Consider the following 20,350-nt stretch of genomic DNA (forward strand, 5'->3'; position numbering starts at 1 on the left):
ATTGATTCCCTTGATCATTCCCTTTGCTATAACTACAATGTGCATTGGAAAGCGAACTCATTCGCTCAGCGAGTTCCCTGCATACAGAACTATAGATAGGTATTGTGCTTTCGTATTGGATGGGTCTCCCAGTGATTTATCAGATTGAACGAATTTACTATCCTGTACTTGCGCTCGTTGGAGTTCCGGGTAATGTACTGCATCATGTCTTCCATCTGAAAACTGTTGTTTGACTCTTTCACCCCCATTCTATTTCGCGTCCACCGTGACTGTTGCATTCGTTGTTCTGTAGTTTTCTCTTGGTTTACATTTTTTACTCGTTGATTTTACAACATTTTGCTTTTCCTGAGGCGTATTAGTCTGTGGGGGATTTCCCAGTTTTCCTAACAACAGAATTATCGACTAGTGTTTTGTTTTGAGGTTTGCACAGTCTGCCACCAAAGTGGACACCTTCATATTCCATCATTGAAGGTTGATTGGCCTCTGCCGGTGTGGCATCTTGATCTTAAACGTCAGTTTTATCCACACATATAGTAGGAGACAAGTATTCCTGTACATGGCTTTGCAAAGCACATGAGTTGCCATCATTCGTTCTTCGTCCATTCTGCGGCATTTCAACAATATTCATTGCAGTTTTCTGGTGAAGAATTGAAATATATTTTTGTTACGGTTGTGTAGATGTAACAGGATGTAATTGACATTTAAGTATGTTCTTTTTAAAAAACGAGTAATATGAAGCTACAAAACTCACAACTGCACAGTTGTTTAATTGCCAGAAAGATACCGGAGGTGCATTGCTTCATACAAATGTTTCCCTCTATGTGACTGATGTCTAATTACTGAAATTACCCTCAACAGAAGACTAGAAAACGTTTTCCTAGTTTCATTCCCATCCAGATTTTTAATTGTATACTCAGTTGTATTAAAATTTGATATGGAATATTAGTCTGGGTGTATTATCTCGAAGTTCAGTATGCATAGACTTTGTATGCACATTACATTACTTTCTTCTCCGAGTTCTGAATTTTTGTTGTTTTCTGTATTTAACTTTTAAAACCTGCCATTTGAACATTATTACTGATAATGTATGTTTATCAATGGGAAGTAGTTATGCATCTCCCATTGCCCATTGTTGACTATCACGCTGTCTTTCAGATTCCGTTTCCGGATACTTTGTTTTGATAATCTAATTTATTTTACTAATTTTTCACAATTCACATATAATTTTAAATGTCTTTATTTTTAACTCTGTCAATCTGTCCTGGGAACAGGAGCAGCACCTTCAGCTGCTCTGGCCTGTCCCGACATTCAGAGAGATGATGGCTAATCTGTGACCAAATTCCATATAATTGCCTTTGGCCCATAATTCCTGAATGTTTCTGCTGAATAGAAATATGCTTATCTCAGTTTTAAAGTGAATAACTGATCAATTTTCAATGAAGGAAGGCAACAGCATAGTGCTGTTATCCCTGGACCAATACTCCAGAGAACCACATTAATGCTCCGAGGACCAGCGTTCGATATCCACCACGGCAGCTGGTGACATTTGAAATCAGGATAAACCTTGAATTAAAGGAAGCCGACGTCCCAGGTTCGAACCCGGCTCTGGGTCGCTGTCTGTGTGTCGTTTGCATATTCTCTCTGTGCCTGCGTGGCTTTCGGCCCCACGACAAAAAGATGTGCAGGGTAGGTGGATTGGCCACGGTAAATTGCCCCTTCATTTGAAAAAATGAATTGGGTACTTTATTAAAAAATAACCGTTAAGCATGGTGTCCAGCACGATGGCACAGTGGTTGTCATTGCTGCCTCACAACGGCAGGGCAATCTTAAAGTGCTGACTTGATTTGCACTGGAGTGCTAACGTTGGGCTGCATTAGAATGCAAAAGTGGTAGTTCTATGACTGAGGGAAATTAAGGTCAATTAAGTGTTAATCTTGATCTGGCGCCTGGTCTTTATTTTATTTAGTAATTAACTTAAAGGTTGCTGTTGGAGTTCGAAGAAGGAGAGTTTTTGACCAGCTTTAAATCAGGATATACATACGCTCTGCTTGCAGCTTCAACCTGTTAATTGGATAACTGGCTTAAACCGGTTTTCAGAGCCCAGAGTCAAAAAGTAAAAGCCGGCAATCTTCCAGTGCTGCCTTCTGGCTGCATTACAGTGATAAAATTGTAATTTTGTGTCTGAGGGAGTTCAGTGAGGAGATCGTGAGGTGCTCCCTTCATTTCCTTCCTGTATTCAAAGAGTGTGAGGGGAGCTAGGAGTTTTTAAATAGTGCATTTTACTGCTGTTTAAGTCCTGCTATGTATTTGTCAAAAAACATTGAATTGTAAGTCACTATTTTAGCAAAGGTATGGACTCAATTGATTTTGCTTTAATATATGGTCTTCTAAAGTTCAATATTTCAAGGTTTAATTCATGACAGAAGATCTCAAAGCTGCGAGTTACGGTTAGAGCTTAGGAATAGTAAAGGGACAGGGACATTCTTAGGTTTTTATTACCGACCTCCAGGTAGTCATGGATAACCGAGGAGTAAATATTTACGTAAATCACAGGGGTGCTTGAAAATGACAATAGGATAATTTTATTCGACTTTTTTTAACTCTCCCAACGTCAAATGCGATAGTAATAGTGTTAGGCGCTTAGATAGAGTGAAATTATTAAAATATAAACGGGAGACCTTTTTAGCTCAATATGTGGACGGTTTAACAAGGGATTGCACTCAACTCTGGTGACTGAAGCCAGACATGTGGTTGACGTGTTGTTAGGCGAGCATTTTGGTGATAGCGACCACAAAATGGCACAATGTAATTTTGTTACGGACTACAAAATAGGTAAGTTGCAAAAATGGGTTTGGAGCGGGGAGAGCGTAATTCAGTAATATAAAGCAAGATCTGGCCAAGGTAAACTGGGAATTGTTGTTGGCGGGCAATGTATACAAGTGGATTGGGGTGTTCAAAATGAAATGGGAAGAGTACAGGACCAACATGTTCCCTCTAGGGTAAGAAAATAGTAATAAGCCCAGAGAACCATGGATGCCGAGAGACATTCAGGATTCGATGAGTAGGAAGCTAAAGGATTTTAGCAAGTTGGGTGCTCTTTCGAAGGGCAGGTGCAGACTCGATGGGCCCAATGGTCTGCTTCTGCGCTGCAATTTCACTGATTCAATGATTCCATGCAAGGGCTGCAAATCAACGCAGGCATTAGTGGAGTACATTAAGTGCAGTATGGAGCTGAAGAATGCAGTTAGGAGAACAAAAAGGGGGAATGAGAGAGCTCTAGCTGGTAAAAGTCGGAAAAATCCCAAGACATTCCGCAAATATTTCACTGGGAAGACGATAACCAGAAAGAGTAGGGTCCATGAGTAACCAATGGGGACAGCTGTGGATGTAGGAAGATGACATTGGTAGGGTGATGAATGAATACTTCACATCTGTACTCACCCAAGGGAATGATGATATAGGTATGAAACTCAGGGAGGGAGACGTAGACGCTCTTGATCAAATTATCATAGGGAGTGAAAACGCTGAAAGTGTTGGCAGGTTTAAAGAGGAAAAATCTCCAGCCCCGGATGAATTGTGACCCAGGATGCTGTGTGAGGCGAGGGGCGAATTTGCTCTGGCTCTGACCCAAATTTTAATTAATCTCCGGCTACGGGAGAGGACCCAGAGAACTGGAGAACAACTAATGCGGTCCCACAACTTAAGAATTTTTGTAGGGAGAAGCAAAGGAACTACAAGGCATTGATTCTCACGTTTGTGGCAGGGAAATTATTTGAGAAGATTGTGAAGGAGAGAATCAGAAGGTTTCATCAGGAATATGCAGCGTGGTTTTGTCAGAGCGATGTCATGCCGAACAAATTTGATTGCATTTTCGAACATGTGATCCGGTGTGCAGATAACGGTCCTGCAGTTGATCTGGTTTAAATTATTTCAGCAAAGCTTTTGACAAATTCCTACATGGGAGACATATAATGAAGGAAAATGCACATAGGATGCAAGGAATCTTAAGGGGAATTGGAAATTGGCTTAGCTATAGACGGCAGAGCGTGATGACAGGTGGCTGCTCTGGTGACTGGAAGCCATTGTCCAGTCATGTACCCGAGGGAACGGTGCCGGGTCCCCTCTTGTTTGTCACTTATCTAAATTACTTAGATGACTATGTGGGGGGTCGGATCAGAAAGTTAGCGGATGCCACAAAGATCGCCCGGGTGATAACAGTGAGGCTGACTTCCGGTGGCGGCCATGAAGGAGTAGGTCGCACATTTGGTGCCTCCCGCTCGGATTAGACATTTGAACCTTTTCCCCGATTTTCTCTAGGATTTTACTTGGAAAATTGATAGTGGACTCAACCGTGAGGAGGAGTCCCAACCAATGCATGGCTAGGCGGACCAGGACTGCTCGCAAAGGAAGACAAAGGCGAACAGAGAAGTCCTGGGTTGAAGCTGCATCGGGAAAACGCATTGCGGACCATCGGAGTTCTGGCTCGACGCCCCAGCGGTCCACAGAGTAGTTGATGAAATTTATCCAAGAGGTCTTCGGCAAGAAGAACCAGGAATGTTTCGACCCGATTAAGGAATCGATTGCTCGGCTCAAACAAAGATTGGATGCTCAAGAACGGGCAAGCCAGATAGTGGTGAAGGCACTGACCGAGCACGAGGAACAGAAAACAGCAATGGAGGTTGAGGCGGGGATGCTGAGAGACTAGCAGAGAAGGCTCCAGGAGAAGGTGGAGGATCTAGAGAATAGGTCCTGCCGGCAGAACATGAGAATCGTTGGTCTCCCGGCGGCGTCCGAAGGAGCGGGTGAGGGGGGCATAAATAGCGGATCTGCTCGGGACGTTAATGGAGATGGGAAGTTCACCGAAACTTGGATGTGGACAGGGCGCACAGAACACTAGCGAAGAAGCCACGTGTAGGTCAACCCCCCCCCCCCCCCCTCCGCCCCCCAGAGCAACGGTGGTGAGATTGCACAGGTACCTGGATAAGGAGCGTATTCTACGGTGGGCCAGGGAGACACGGAGCTGTAAGTGGGATAACATCAACTTGCACATTTACCAAGACCTGAGCTCTTCCGTAGCCAGGAGAAAGGCGGGATTTAACCAAGAGAAGTTGACTCTTTTCAAGAAGAAGGTGATGTTTGGACTGCTGTATCCGGCCCCTCTTTCCGTCACCTATGAGGAGCAACACTTCTATTTTGAATTGCCCAAGGAAGCGATGGACGTTTCCAGAAGGAAAGGGCTGGCAGGGGACTGAGGTTTTTGAACTTTGCGGCAGTGTTCACGTTAAAAATGCTTTTGTTTTGCACTATATTTGTAATGCCTTCCCTATCGATCCTGGAGCCGACGTGTATTTCTGTGAGTTAAAGTTTGCTTTTCTACTGGTGGGGGATGGAGGTGTGAATTTTCGATGTGGGGTTATTATTTTCATTTGGCTTCTGTCGGTTAACTGGGCTGGGAATGTTTTCTCTTGCATAAGTGTGTCCCAGCGGGGGAGGGGCGGAACAATAGGTGGGAAAATGTTTTGCGCCATGGGCGGGGGTTACCAAGCTACCTGGTCGGGCTGGCTCACGGAAACTCAGTGGGGGATGAGCAGATGTTATGCTTGTTGAAGGGGCTGTTTTTACTGTGACGTTACGGGTGGGGGGGGGGGGGTGAAGGCGAATTGCTCTGCAGACGGGGGACGGACTGTTCCTGGGGGACAAAAGGAGCGTCGGGGACAGAGGCTTCCTCGGGACTAGCCTGCAGGTGTGCGGGGCGTGAGCTGGGCACTGGTCTAATAAAGCTGTTGGTTGATCCGCGGAGGGGCAGGGTGTGGGGGGGTGGGGGAAATCGAGAAGCCCCCCGACCAGGCTGATCTGTTGGAACATTAGAAGGCTAACTGGGCCGGTTAGAAGGGCACGCGTGTTTACGCACTTGAGGGGATTGACGGAGGACGTGGCACTGTTATAGGAGACGCAACTTAGGGTAATCGATCAGACTAAACAAAGGAAGGGATGGGACGGGCAGGTATTTCATTCGGGGCTGGACTCTAAGACTAGGGGATTCACGATCCTGATTAATAAGCGAGTGACATTCGATTCGGGAAGAATAGTTGCGGATGTGGGAGGTCGGTACATCATGGTTAGTTGGAAGCTGGAACGGATGTCGGTGGTACTCGTTAATGTCTACGCGCCAAACTAGGATGATGTGGAGGTTATAAGGATGATGTTGGGGAACATCCCGTACATGGACTCGCATAAGCTGGTCATGGGGGTGGGACCTCAAGACAGTCGTTGACCCAAGGCTGGACCAGTCGAGCTCAAGGACAGGTCGGGTCCCTGCAATGGCAAAACAGCTAAAGGAGATTATGGAGCAGATGGGGGACTGGACCCATGGAGGTCTGGGCGGCTGAGAGTGAAGGAGTTCTCTTTCTCCTCACACGTACATTAAGTATACTCCCGGATCGAATTTTTCATCTTGAATAGGGCTTTACTGACAGGCGGGTCGTGGACATTGAGTCCTTAGCGATCACGGTCTTGGATCATGCCCTGCACTGGGTATACTTACAGATGACGAAATAGTGTGGCTAGCGCTCGCATTGGAGTTTGGATGTCGGACTGCTGGCGGATGAGGAGGTGTGTGGACGGGCAAGGAAATGCATCCAGAACTATCTGGAAGTTAATGACACGGGCGTAGTCTCGGCAGCAATGGTCTGGGAGACGATGAAGGCTGTGGTCAGTGGGGAGCTGATTTCGATCCGGGCCCACAGGGAGAAGGTAGTTAGAGACGAGACGGATCGACTGATATTGGAAAGACTTCAGATCGACAGGAGATATGCGGAGACCCCATAGGTAAGGCATTTAAGGGAACGACGGAAACTACAGGCGGAGTTTGGCTTGTTAGCCACATGGAGGGCAGTGGAGCAGCTGAGAAAGGCGAGGGGGCGGGGGGCAATATATGACTATGGAGAGTAGGCCAGCAGAATACTTGCGCAGCAGCTCAAAAAGAGGGTGGCAGCCAGGAAGATTGTGTGAGTGAAGGACAGAGACGGGAACTTGGTCGGAGCAGGGGTTAACAGGGCGTTCAATGGGTTTTATAGCAGGCTATATGAGTCGGAATCGTTAGCTTGGCCGGAAGGAATGAGGTAATTCTTATGGGGGCTGGGGATCCCGATGGTGGAGGAAGGGCTGGTAAAAGGGCTTGGGACCCCGATAGGGATTGAAGAAATAGCAGAAGTGCTGAAGGCCACGCAGTCAGCTAAGCCCCGAGACTGTCCGGGTACCAAATGGAGTTTTATTAAATGTTCTCTGGGATGCTGGCGTCGCTGCTGATGAGGTCATTTAATGAGGCAAGGGACCGTGGTGTGCTTCCCCTGACGATGTCACAGGCCACGATTTCACTGATCCTGAAGCGGGAGAAGGTGCCGGAGCTATGCTGGTCCTACAAACCAATCTCGTTATTAAAAGTTGACGCCAAACTGTTGGCCAAAATCCTTTCGTCAAGGATAGAAGACTGCGTTCCGGAGGTGAGTGGGGAGGACCAGACGGGATTTGTTAAGGTCAGACAGTTGGCGGCCAACGTTAGAAGACTGTTGAATGTGATCATGATGCCCCCCGAGTGTCGGGACATAGAGGTAGTGGTCGCAATGGACGCACAGAAGACCGGGTGGAATGGACCTACGTGTGGGAAGTGCTGCGGCGGTTTGAGTATGGGTTTGGGCGGGGCATCATCGATTGGGTTAGGCTGCTGTATCAGGCGCCCGTGGCGAGTCTACGGATGAACAGGTTCACATCGGGCTATTTTAGGCTGTACCGGGGGACGAGGCAGGGATGCCCCTTCTCCCCACTGCGATTGGCCATAGAGCTGCTAGCAATTGCGATGATACTCAAGGGGCTGGAAGAGGCTGGTGCGCGGAGGGGTGGAACACAGAGTCTCGCTATACGCAGATGACCTGTCCTATATGTTTCTGACCCACTAGAGGGGTGGGAGAAATTATGAGGATTCTGGGGGAATTAGGCCGTTTTCCGGTAAATTGAACATGGGGAAAAGTGAGATGTTCGCGATCCAGGCAAGGAGGCAGGTGGGGCGATTGGGGGAGCTACAGTGGTAGGGGGAAGCTTTCTGTATCTATGTCTCCAGGTGGCATGGGAATGGGGACGGCTACATAAACTTAATTTGACCCGACTTGTGGACCAAATGAATGAAGACTTGCGAAGGTGGGTGATGCTCCCACTATCACTGGCTGCGACGGGAGTTAGTGAAGATGACGGCCCTCCCGAGATTCCTAGCTGTTTTTCAGTGCCTCCCCATCTCTATTCCGCGGGCCTTGTTTGAATGGGTAAACAAGGTGATCTCTGGCTTTGTATGGGCGGGCAAGACCTCGCGAGTAAAAAAGATGATGCCGCCGCGAAGCGGGGAGGGGGGGGGGGTGGAGGGGGTGGATGGGAGGGCGGGTTGAAACTGCCGAAGTTTAGCAATTACTATTGGGCGTCAAATCAAGCCCTGATTAGGAAGTAGGTGTGGGCGGGGGGGGGGGGGGGGGGAGGCGGTGTGCGAGCGAGTAGAAGCGGCATCATATAAGGGCACGAGTTTGGGGGCCTTGGTAACGGCGCCTTTGACGTTCCCGCCGGCACGGTACTCCACCAGTCCCGTGGTGGTCGCGGCGCTGAGAGTCTGGGGGCAATGGGGGAGACATGTGGGAGCAGAGGGAGCATCGATTTGTCTCCAATCTGCAATAATCATCGGTTTGCCCCGGGGAAGCTGAATGGAGGATTCCGGAGATGGCAAAGAGCAGGGGTCGAGAGGATGTGAGATTTGTTCATTGAGGGGAACTTTCCCAGCCTGAGGGAGTTGGAGGGGAAGTTGGAATTGATGGGGGGGAATGAGTTTAAGGACCTGCAGGCGCGGGAGTTCCGACGCAGGCAGGTCTCAGCCTTCCTGCTCCTACCGCCAAGGGGGATACAAGACAGGGTAGTTTCCAGAGTATGGGTGGGAGAGGGAAAGGTTTCAGGCATCTATAAAGAACTGGTGGGGTCAGAGAAAACACAGAATGGAAGAGGAGTTAGGAGGAGAGATAGAGGATGGTCTCTGGGTTGATGCGTTGAGTAGAGTCATCACATCCAAATCATGCGCCAGGCACAGCCTGATACAATTTAAGGTCGTTTACCAGGCGTACATGAAGACAGTTGTGCAAGGTATGCGTGGGGACCAGTAAACCATGGTCAGATGTTCTGGGCATGCCTGAAGCTTAGGGGATTCTGTCAGGGGTTTGCAGAAGTCATTGTGCACTGTGTTAAAAACAAGGGAGGCAGCGAGTGCTGAGGTGTCGATTTTCGGAGTGTCGGAAGACCCGGGAATCCAGGAGGAGAAAGAGGCAGACGTTCTGGCCTTTACTTCCCTGGTAGCCCGGAGACGGATACTATTAGCTTGGAGGGACTCAAAGTCCCCGAAGTCAGAGACCTGGCTCACTGACATGGCTAGCTTTCTCTGTCTGGAGGAAATCACGTTCGCCCTGAGAGGGTCAATGTCAGGGTTCGTCCGGAGGTGGCAGCCGTTCGTCGACTTCTTTCGAGAAAATTAACTGTCAGCAGAGGCGGGGGGGGGGGGGGTAGCGGGGGGGGGGGGTGGTCAGTTTAGATTCGTGTGTAAGAAAGGTGGGATCTGTGAGGGAGGAATACGCCCTTTGCACTTTGTTTATATTTACCCTCACTGTTTATTTTCTTATTGTTACAACATCACAAATACCTCAGTAAACTTGTTTTTAAAACAGTGAGTCTGAGAGTCTGCGGTTGCAGGAAGATATTGAGGGGTTGGTCAAATGGGAATATCAATGGCATATGAAATTTAACCCTGAGAAGTGTGAGGTGATACAATTTGGAAGGAGTATTTTAACAAGGAAGTATTCAATGAATGGCCTGATACTGGAAGCCCGAGGAACAAAGGGATCTTGGCATGTTTGTCCATAGATCTCTGAAGGCAGAAGGACAGGTTTGAACGAGGCAAATGGGACGATTGTCTTTCTCAATCGAGGCATATATTGCAAAGGCAGGGAGGTCATTATGGAGTTATTTATAACTTTAGTGAGGCCACAGCTGGAATACTGTGTGCAATTATGGTCGCCACATTACAGGAAGGGTGTGATTGCACAGGGTGGGGTGCAGTGGCGATGCACCGGGAGGTTGCCTGGGATGGAATATTCAAGTTATGAAAATACATTGGATATTTTTGGTTTGCTTTCGTTATGCAGGGATGATTGAGGGGTGACCTGATTGTGGTGTACATGATTATAAGGAGCATGAACAGGGTGGGTAGGGAGCAACTGTTCCTCTTAGTTGAAGGGTCAGGTTCGAGGGGGCACGAGTTCAAGGTGAGAGGTAGAAGGTTTAGTGGGGATTTGAGGAAAATAGTTTTTATCCAGAAGGTGCTGACAGTCTGGAGGGCCCGGGGAGGGTTACTGACGCAGAATGCTTCTTATCCTTTTAATAATACCCGGATGAGCAATTGGCACTCCATAACATTTAAGGATATGGGACAAGTGCAAGCAAATGGGATGAGGTAGGCAGATCAGGTACCTTTCACGTGTCGATGTAGGCTCTATTGGCCGAAGGGCCTCTCCTGCACAATGCAGAATTTACCTACAGAGAGGGTAGAATGGGAACAGAAATAATAAATCATAATTAGCCCACATCCTTCCATGACAGAAACATTTAGAGGAGAAATAATTGCCATATTCCTTCTCATTTAACAGTTAACCTGGTGGCAATCGTGATCCTTTCTCGTGGAAACTGTGGCCTTTCCAAATGCATCATTCTCTATCTACTGGCCATGGGAGTGGCTGATCTGATGGTGATTATCACTGATGTGGTCATGCATAGAATTAATAACATGTATTTACCAAACAGTTTTTTGTTCCTCACTCCTGTCTGTACTCTCAGGCACGTTCTCTATATTGTGTCTGTTGATGGTTCTGTTTGGTTTACAGTATCGTTTACATTCGATCGCTTAACAGCAATTTGTTTCCAAAGTTTCAAACGTAAATATTGCACTGTTAAAACTGTGATTGTGATTATATCAGTCATTTGTTTCGGGAGTTTTTTAAGAAGCATTCCTGTCTTTTTCGTATACAAACCTTTTGTTGTAATTGACCATGTTCCATGGTACTGTGTTGGGAAAGCAAGCTACTGGAGTTCCCCTTTCTGGAAGGCATATCAGTGCATGGGCAACATCTTAACGCCGTTATTACCAATCCTGTTGATTTTGCTGTTCAACCTGGTAACTCTCAGGCACATTCTGGCGTCAAATGAAGTCCGCAGGGGGCTCCGAAGAAATCTTGAGAATCGCAATGATCCAGAAGTGGAAAGCAGGAGAAAGTCGATGATTTTGTTGTTCACCATTTCTGCCAATTTTGTACTGTTATGGATAACGAAACTTGTACATTCCTTAAATTGGCAATGGGTCAACTTTAATTATCAAAACAAATATCTCAATGTTCCTGTTTATGTCGCCCAGCAGTGTGGATCTATGCTGCAGCTTCTCAGCTCGTCCACAAATACTTGCATCTATGTACTGACGCAGAGGAAATTCAGAGCAGAGCTAAAACATATGATAATGTATCCCTTTAAACTAAAACGGAAATGTGTTTCACAATAATGACACTTGGAAAATAAATTATGGAATTAGAACCGTTTTTATCCTCCTTGGTATCAAGCTGCACAATTGCTCTTGCACAAAGCACCAGCATCAAGTCTTTATTTTGATTATTCGTTTGTGGGATATGCCAGCATTTGTTGCCCATCAAATTGCCCTTGCAGTTAAGAGCGGGTTTTACTTCCCTAAAGGATATTAGTGAACCATGTGTGTGCTTATGGCTATCAGTAATGGATTAATGGTCATCATTAGACTGTTAATTCCAGATTTTTAATGAATTCAAATGTCACCATCTGCAGTAGCGTGATTTGAACCTGATCCTTAAGGCATTACTCTGAGTTTCTGGTTTACTAGTCCAGTGACAAGACCAACACGCCACTGCCCAATGATCAGAAAACTGAAAGTTGAATTGCATCATTAAAAATACAGAAAACGTTTAGGGAAGGATGGCCAGAAAAACAAGTTTAACATGAAATTATCCTTTTATCCTGGTTACAGAAGGTGGGTGAATTTGGACTGGTGTCTCTGGTCGCCAGCCGTGTATTTCTCGTCGAGTTCAATGCGTCGGGATGCTACAATCCCCCTGCTTCCCAATGGGCTTTCCCAATGAATCCACCACCCGCTGTCAGGAAACTCTTGTGCGCTTCTTGTGGGAAGATTGCACGACAACCCCCGGATCAATGGGCGACACGCTTGCACAGTGATTAACAGTGTTACTTCACAGCACCAATGTCCCATGTTCGCTTCCCGGCTTGGGTCACTGTCTGTGCGGAGTCTGTACTTTCTCCCCGTGTCGGCGTGGATTGTCTTTGGCTGCTCCTGATTTCCTCCCACAAGTCCCAAAACACCTGCTTGTTAGGTGAACTGAACATTATGAATGTTCCCTCTGTGTACCCGAACACGCGCCTGACTGTGTCGACAGGGGGATTTTCTCAGTAACTTCATTGCGGTGATAATGTAAGCCTACTTGTGAAATAAAGATGATTATTATTAATGCGTTATATAAAGGACTGGTTTATCCGCCCGCCAGCCCCTGTTTTCTGGCACGGCACGCACCGGGCGGTAACGGGATTCTCCGTGCCGGCAGTTTCACATGCTGGGCACCGCACACCATCCGCACACCGTGAGTACGCTGCTGGTGAAATGGAGGAACCCGCCAGCGGAGAATCCAGCCCAAACAGCACTGCTCTCCAGCTCCAATCCCCTTCCTAATTAGTAAATTCACAACGGTGAAGTCACAGAAGCAGAAACAAACTGATTGGCTAATCATTTAGAATGTGCAATAATGTGTTACGAGTCTGTATGGAGCTGATGGAGAGGGCAGTGAAAAAACTGACATCACAATACAGGGCCTCTTCTCGGGCATCCCGTACACAGCATGAATAGAATTCAATTGCTGAGGTTGCAGACGGAAATAATCTGAAAAGAATGGTTGAGTGTTAACAGATAAACCGAAAGCGAAGGGAAGGCATTTGCGCTGCACAGTGAGTCATTTTGGTGGTGAATAGAGTTGATATTCTTGTAGAGTCATGGCGACTACCCATTTGGTTATCAGGGACAGTCACTTGGTGCGTATTAATGACACAGCGATTATAGAGTAGCAATATAGTGGAAGACACCTACAGTGAACAAATCGAAATGTGCATGAATTGCAGCCTGGCATTATTGTAATATTGGAATAGAAAGGGCGGGATTCTCCGTTGGAGGGACGAAGTGCTGATTCTGGGACTGAATCGCGGGTGTTCCCGATCCCGTTGGGGGCTCCAGTGCAAGAGCCATTCAGGGCATGCTGGTGGACCAGCACTGCCGCCACATGAAACTTGTGGATTCCAGCTGACGGCGAAGTTGAATTTACTCGCCCCCCACCAGGCGGAGCAGTAGATAGGGCTGGTTGAGGACCGGCTAACCACAGACCAGTTAGGCTGAGTCACCACACCTCTTCCCCTGGCACCACCGCCATTCGAACTCCCAGAACCCTTAGCTACCATCCAGAAGGCGACCAAACCCACGTGCCAACCAGCAGCGCATGTCAATCGCTGCACCACCCGGTGTGGCTGGGTGTCCTGCACACATAGCACACGTGCTGTGGCCTCTTGTTGAGCCCGCCTCCGAGGGGCCTCACATTATTCATTATCTGTCACTCCAGCAGAAGACAGCCCACAACAGCCTGGTGCAGCAGAAGAGCGGGCGGGGTGTGTGTGACCACTTACAGTCACAGAGTAGAGGGCGTTGGATGTGTTCAGCGGCGTCGGAGAGAGGGCAGCTGCAGCTTCAGCATTCGTAATGGGACATCCAAGTGATCCCACAATGCACTCTGATGGTCAATGGTACGTGTGACTCCTCCGCCCCATGCCAAGTCTACATGCGATCTCACCTAAGTCAAGGGTCACCACCTGGCGATGACCCCCCCCCCCCCCACCCGTACCCTCCTCTCCACCCCCCCCTCCCCCGCCCGCCGGCATCATCCACAAGCCCGCGACCCACTGACGCGGGACCATCTGGGGTGCCGCCACACCCGATAGTACATATCCGGTGGCCACACTTACTTCTCGTTACTGTTATCACCAACAGCTTCCAACATCCCAGAGAAACGTATCTCAGTTGGGTATTTTCATGAAGAGACGCTTGAGGCAATATCTGTTGTGCACCAGGCACATGTCGTGATACATCAGGTGGCGGTAGAAACCCCAAGGGAGCAGACAGTCGTAAGGTGGCCAAGAAATGCATACATGTCAAGCACTTCTTGAAAGGGCTGTCCCATCGATGTTGGAGATGCAGACGCAGATCCTGGGACGACATGAGGTGATTCGGAAGCTATCCAGTGCATTCAGGAGCAGTTAGCGATGTCCAGAAGCCTTCAAAAAGCAGTGCTGACATTGTATGCTACCCTGGCCAACAGTGAATGGATGGCACTGCAGTGAAAGCCTTGGTTGTGAAGGTCAATTGCAGGGGCCAGGGTTTCCAAGGCCTGGGACGCAGTGTGAGGTATTTGACAGGACGGGAATGTCACAAGCAGCGATGCACCAAGGTCACACGAACATTGTTGCGGCATAGCCCAATGACAACAGTCCATTGCTGCGACACCGAGATCATTGGCTTGGCGCTGCTTGACCTGAGACAGTCACGGGGAGACCTGGCACGGACACGGGGTGATGTAGTCCTGTCCCAGAGCAATGTGGCTTAGTTTCTGTGCTCCATAACTACAAAGACGGAGGTTCTGGTCAAGGTGAGTGGAGGCCTCTGGGACTGGCATTGCCAGGTGACATCAGAACCGCCGGACCTCACGTTACCCAGTCCCAATCCCAAGGACTAGTGGGTATTGGATACCCCTAGTGATGGGAAGATGACATGACCCGTGCCGGTGACACCCATAGGGTGGGTGCAGAATCTCCACAGCTCCTATCAAGGCCCCCCCCAGTCTCAGGTGCATCCGATGCAGCAGGAAGGACAGTGTTGCACCACGCCCCTAGTGTGTCGGCCGACTGCTGGGCCTACCCATGCCTGGTCGCTCATAGGACGGCCGCCAACGAGGCCGCAGGTTACAGTGGTGTGGGTGTGTGGGGGAGGGGCGGGCGGTGAGAGGGTCATATAAGCCGCTTTCAGATCTGATGTATCGGCTTAGGGAATGTCTAGAAGGAGTATTAGGACTTAGTATTAGCTGAGGTTAGAAAGTAAGACACCAGTTATGTTGATACAGGTACAGCACAAATGGCAGCGTTAGAACATATAACATTACAGCGCAGAACAGGTCCACGATGTTGCGCCGACCTGTGAAACCACTCTAAAGCCCATCTACACTATTCCCTTATCGACCATATGTCTATCCAATGACCATTTGAATGCCCTTAGTGTTGGCGAGTCCAGTACTGTTGCAGGCAGGGCATTCCACGCCCTTACTACTCTCTGTGTAAAGAACCTACCTCTGACATCTGTCTTATATCTATCTCCCCTCAATTTAAAGGTATGTCCCCTCGTGCTAGACATCACCATCCGAGGAAGAAAGCTCTCACTGTCAACCCTATCCAATCCTCTGATCATCTTGTATGCCTCAATTAAGTTACCTCTTAACCTTCTTCTCTCTAACGAAAACAGCCTCAAGTCCCTCCGCCTTTCCTCTTAAGATCTTACCCCCATACCAGGCAACATTCTGGTAAATCACCTCTGCACCCTTTCCAATGCTTCCACGTCCTTCCTATAATGCGGAGACCAAAATTGCACGCAATACTCCAAATGCGGCTGCACCAGAGTTTTGTACAGCTGCAACATGAGCTCATTGCTCCGAAACTCAATCCCTCTACCAATAAAAGCTAATACACCGTACATCTTCTGAACAACCCTCTCAACCTGGGTGGCAACTTTCAGGGATCTATGTACATAGACACCGAAATCTCTCTGCTCATCCACACTGCCAAGAATCTTACCATTTTCCCAGTACACGGTCTCCCTGTTATTCCTTCCAAAATGAATCACCTCACACTGTTCTGCATTAAACCCAATTTTCAACCTCTCAGCCCAGCTCTGCAGCTTATCTATGTCCCTCTGTAACTTGTAACATCCTTCGGCACTGTCCACAACTCCACCGAATTTAGTGTCATCTGCAAATTTACTCACCCATCCTACTACGCCCTCCTCCAGGTCATTTATAAAAATGACAAACAGCAGTTGCCCAAAAACAGATCCTTGTGGTACACCACTAGTAACTGGACTCCAGTCTGAACATTTCCCAGCAACCACCACCCTTTGTCTTCTTCCAGCTAGCCAATTTCTGACGAAAATTGCTAAATCACACTGAATCCCAGGCCTCCGTATTTTCTGCAGTAGCCTACCCTGGGAAACCTTATCAAACGCTTTACTGAAATCAATAAACACCACATCAACTGCTTTACCCTCATCCACCTGTTTGGTCACCTTCTCAAAGAACTCTATCAGGTTTGTGATGCACGACCTACCCTTCACAAAACGGCGTTGACTATATAATCAAATTTCCAGATGATTATACATCCTATCTCTTATAAACCTTTCCAAGATTTTGCTCACAACAGAAGTAAGGCTCACTGGTCTATAGTTACAGGGGTTGTCTCTACTTCCCTTCTTGAACAAGGGGACAACATTTGCTATCCTCCAGTCTTCTGGCACTATTCCTGTTGACAAAGGTGGCTTAAAGATCAGCCATCTCCTCCCTAGCTTCCCAGAGAATCCTAGGATAAATCCTATCCGGCCCAGGGGACTTATTTATTTTCACACTTTCCAAAATTGCTAACACCTCCTCCTTATGAACCTCAAGCCCTTCTAGTCTAGGAGCATGAATCTCAGTATTCTCCTCGACAACATTGTATTTTCCTGTGTGAATACTGACGAAAAATATTCATGTAGCACCTCTCCTATCTCCTGGGACTCCAAGCACAACTTTCTACTCCTGTCCTTGACTGACCCTACTCTTACCCTAGTCGTTCGTTTATTCCTGACATATCTATAGATAGCTTTAGGGTTATGGTTGATCCTACCTGCCAAAGACTTCTCGTGTTCCCTCCTGGCTCTTCTTAGCTCTCTCCTTAGATCCGTCCTAGCTAACTTGTAACTCTCGAGCACCCTAACTGAACCTTCATGTCTCATCTTTACATAAGCCTCCTTCTTCCTCTTGACAAGTATTTCGACTGGTTAGTAAACCACGGTTCCCTTGCTCGACCACTTCCTCCCTGCCTGACAGGTACATACTTATCAGGGACACGCAATAGCTGTTCCTTGAACAAACTCCACATTTCTATTGTGCCCATGCCCTGCAGTTTTCCTCTCCATCCGATGCATCCTAAGTCTTGCCTTATCGCATCACAGTTGCCTTTCCCCCGGATATAAATCTTGCCCTACGGTATATACCTGTCCCTTTCCATCACTAAAGTAAACGTAATCCAATTGTGGTCACGATCACCAAAGTGCTCACATACCTTCCAAATCTAACACCTGTCCTGGTTCATTACCCAGTAACAAATCGAATATGGCCTCGCCTCTAGTTGGCCTATCTACATACTGTGTCAGGAAACCCTTCTGCACACATTGGACAAAAACGGACCCATTTAAAAAACTGTAGCGTTTCCAGTCAATATTTGGAAAGGTGGAATCCCCCTTAACAAATAACCTGTTGCTTTCGCTCCTGTCCAGTATCATCTTTGCAATCCTTCCTCTACATCTCTGGAACTTTTCGGAGGCCTAGAGAAAACCCCTCACAGAGTGACCTCTCCTTTCCTGTTTCTCACCTCAGCCCATACTATCTCAGTAGACGAGTCCTCATCAAACGTCCTTTCTGCCATCGTAATACAGTCCTCCCCATCGTTTACCAAATTCCCTGTGATTACTGAAATACCTGAACCCCGGCACCTGCAACAACCATTCCTGTCCCTGCTCTATCCATGACTCCGAAATGGCCACAACAACGAAGTCCCAGGTACCAACCGATGCCGCAAGTTCACCCACCTTATTCCGGATGCTCCTGGTATTGAAGAAGACACACTTTCAACTACCTTCCTTCCTGCTAGTACACTCCTGCAACTTTGAAACCTTACTCATGACCTCACCACTCTCAACCTCCTGTATATTGGAGCTATAATTCATGTTCCCAAACCCCTGCTGAACTAGATTAAACCCTCCCGAAAAGCATTAGCAAATCAACCCCCCCCCCCTCTGGTCCAGGTGCAGACCATTCCGTTTATAGAGGTCCCTCCGACCCCAGAATGAGCCCCAACTATCCAGAAATCTGAAACCCTCCCTCCTGCACCATCCCTGTAGCCACGTGTTCAACTCCTGTCTCCCTATTCCTCGTCTCGCTATCACGTGGCACGGGTAACAACCCAGAGAGAATCACCCTGTTTGTCCTAGATCTAAGTTTCCACCCTAGCTCCCTGAATTCCTGTCTTACATCCCTATCCCTTTTCCTACCTATGTCGTTGGTACCTATGTGCACCACGACTTGGGGCTACTCCCCCTCCCCCTTAAGGATCCCGAAAATACGATCCGAGACATGATTAGGGGATAATACACAAATATTGTACAGAACACTGTCACCAAAAACAACATTTTCCACGAGTTTCGAAATGCCTCGGCCCTCTGTCGGCAGGTTATGTGGGATAGTCTAGGATGGGTACAGACGATACCGGGTGGGTTTAGGGGATGTTATTGTGTGTGTGAGAGGCAAGCGGTGTGGCATGCAGCTGTTAGAGGCCGACACTGGTAAGTGCCCCGGGATATTTGGTACAGCCAGTGGCCATATTCGGAGTCAGCAGAAGCATGGGCCAGAGAAGTTGTGGAACGCAATGGTGTCACCTACTCTGTGAGTGATCCATAACCCCATACCATCCCAAAGCTGGACCCTACCCCTTCTCCACTCCGAATAGGTTTTTGGGGCCCTGTGAAGGAATGACTAGCACGCTTTAGGCATGATTCGGACGGACAATGATATATGAGAACAGTGTGGTATTCTAACGATTGTCGGCAATGTGGAAAACCAGAGCTGATTGCAGAGCGGGTCATCATCATCCATGGACCGAGCTCGCCGATATAGCCTCACTAGGGCAGACTACCTATCTTACAATTGGTGTGGTTCGGAGGGGGTGGACCTGAAGTGGGGATAAAGTGCAGGAATTGGGACTGTTATCCTTGTGGGGGGGGGGATAAGAAGGCGGCCAGGTACCCTTGTTAGCGAACATGAAGGTGATTATGTTGTCCCATGTGTGGCGGCCCTGGCGCACACGCCGTGTGGCCTCCTGCGGCTACCCAGGTCGCAGGTCCTGCCCATCCTTGCTCTCCTCTGCATCGTCCTCGTGGGACGACGCATGTCGTTCGTCCTCCAACATTTCACACATCTGCTGTGGAATGTTGTGGAGGACACAGAAGGCGACCACGATGCAGCTGTGCCTCCCAGGGCTTTAGTCGAGTGCCCCTCCAGTTGTCTGGACACCTAACCACATCTTCAGCAACCTGGGGAACCGCTGATGATGATCCTAGTTGCTGCATTGCCGTAGTTGCAGCAGGTCTCCTCATTTCTCTCGGGCCTCAGAAAAGGCACTGTAAGCCCCGACTACAGCGGGTAACCACTGCCACCCAACTGTCAACCCCTCATAAAGGGGTGCACCTCGAAGGTGTCGGGCAAGGAGGAGAGTGCCACGAGGAATGCGTCGTGCACGTTGCCTGGAGTGGGCGTCACGGTGGGACAGTGGTTAGCACTGCTACTTCACAGTCTCCAGGAACCCCGATTAAATTCCGGCCTTGGCTGACTGTCTCTTGGAGATTGTACGTTCTCGTGATGTCCGTCTGTGTTTTCTCCGGGTGATCCGGTTTGCTCCTACAGTCCAAAGATGTGCAGAGTAGGTCGATTGGCCATGTTAAATTGTCTGTCCTTGTACAAACATGTCAAGATTAGGTGGATTGGCCATGTTAAATTGCCCCAGGGCAGCACGTTGGAGCAGTGCTTCGCACTGCTGTCTCACAGCACCGAGGTCCCAGGCTTGATCCAAGCTCTTGATCACTGTCCGTCTGGAGTTTGTACATTCTGCGTGGGTATCGCCCCCACAACCCAAAGATGTGCAGGCTATACGGATAGGCTATGCTAAATTGCCCCTTAATTCAAAACAAAATAATTGTGTGCTCTAAATTTAAAAAACAAATTTAAATTGCCATTTAGTGTGTAGAGATGTGCAGATTTGGCTGATTGGCCATGTTGAATTGCCCTTTGTGTCT

The sequence above is a fragment of the Scyliorhinus torazame genome, chromosome 20 (assembly GCF_047496885.1).
Source record: "Scyliorhinus torazame isolate Kashiwa2021f chromosome 20, sScyTor2.1, whole genome shotgun sequence".
Lineage (NCBI taxonomy): Eukaryota > Metazoa > Chordata > Chondrichthyes > Carcharhiniformes > Scyliorhinidae > Scyliorhinus > Scyliorhinus torazame.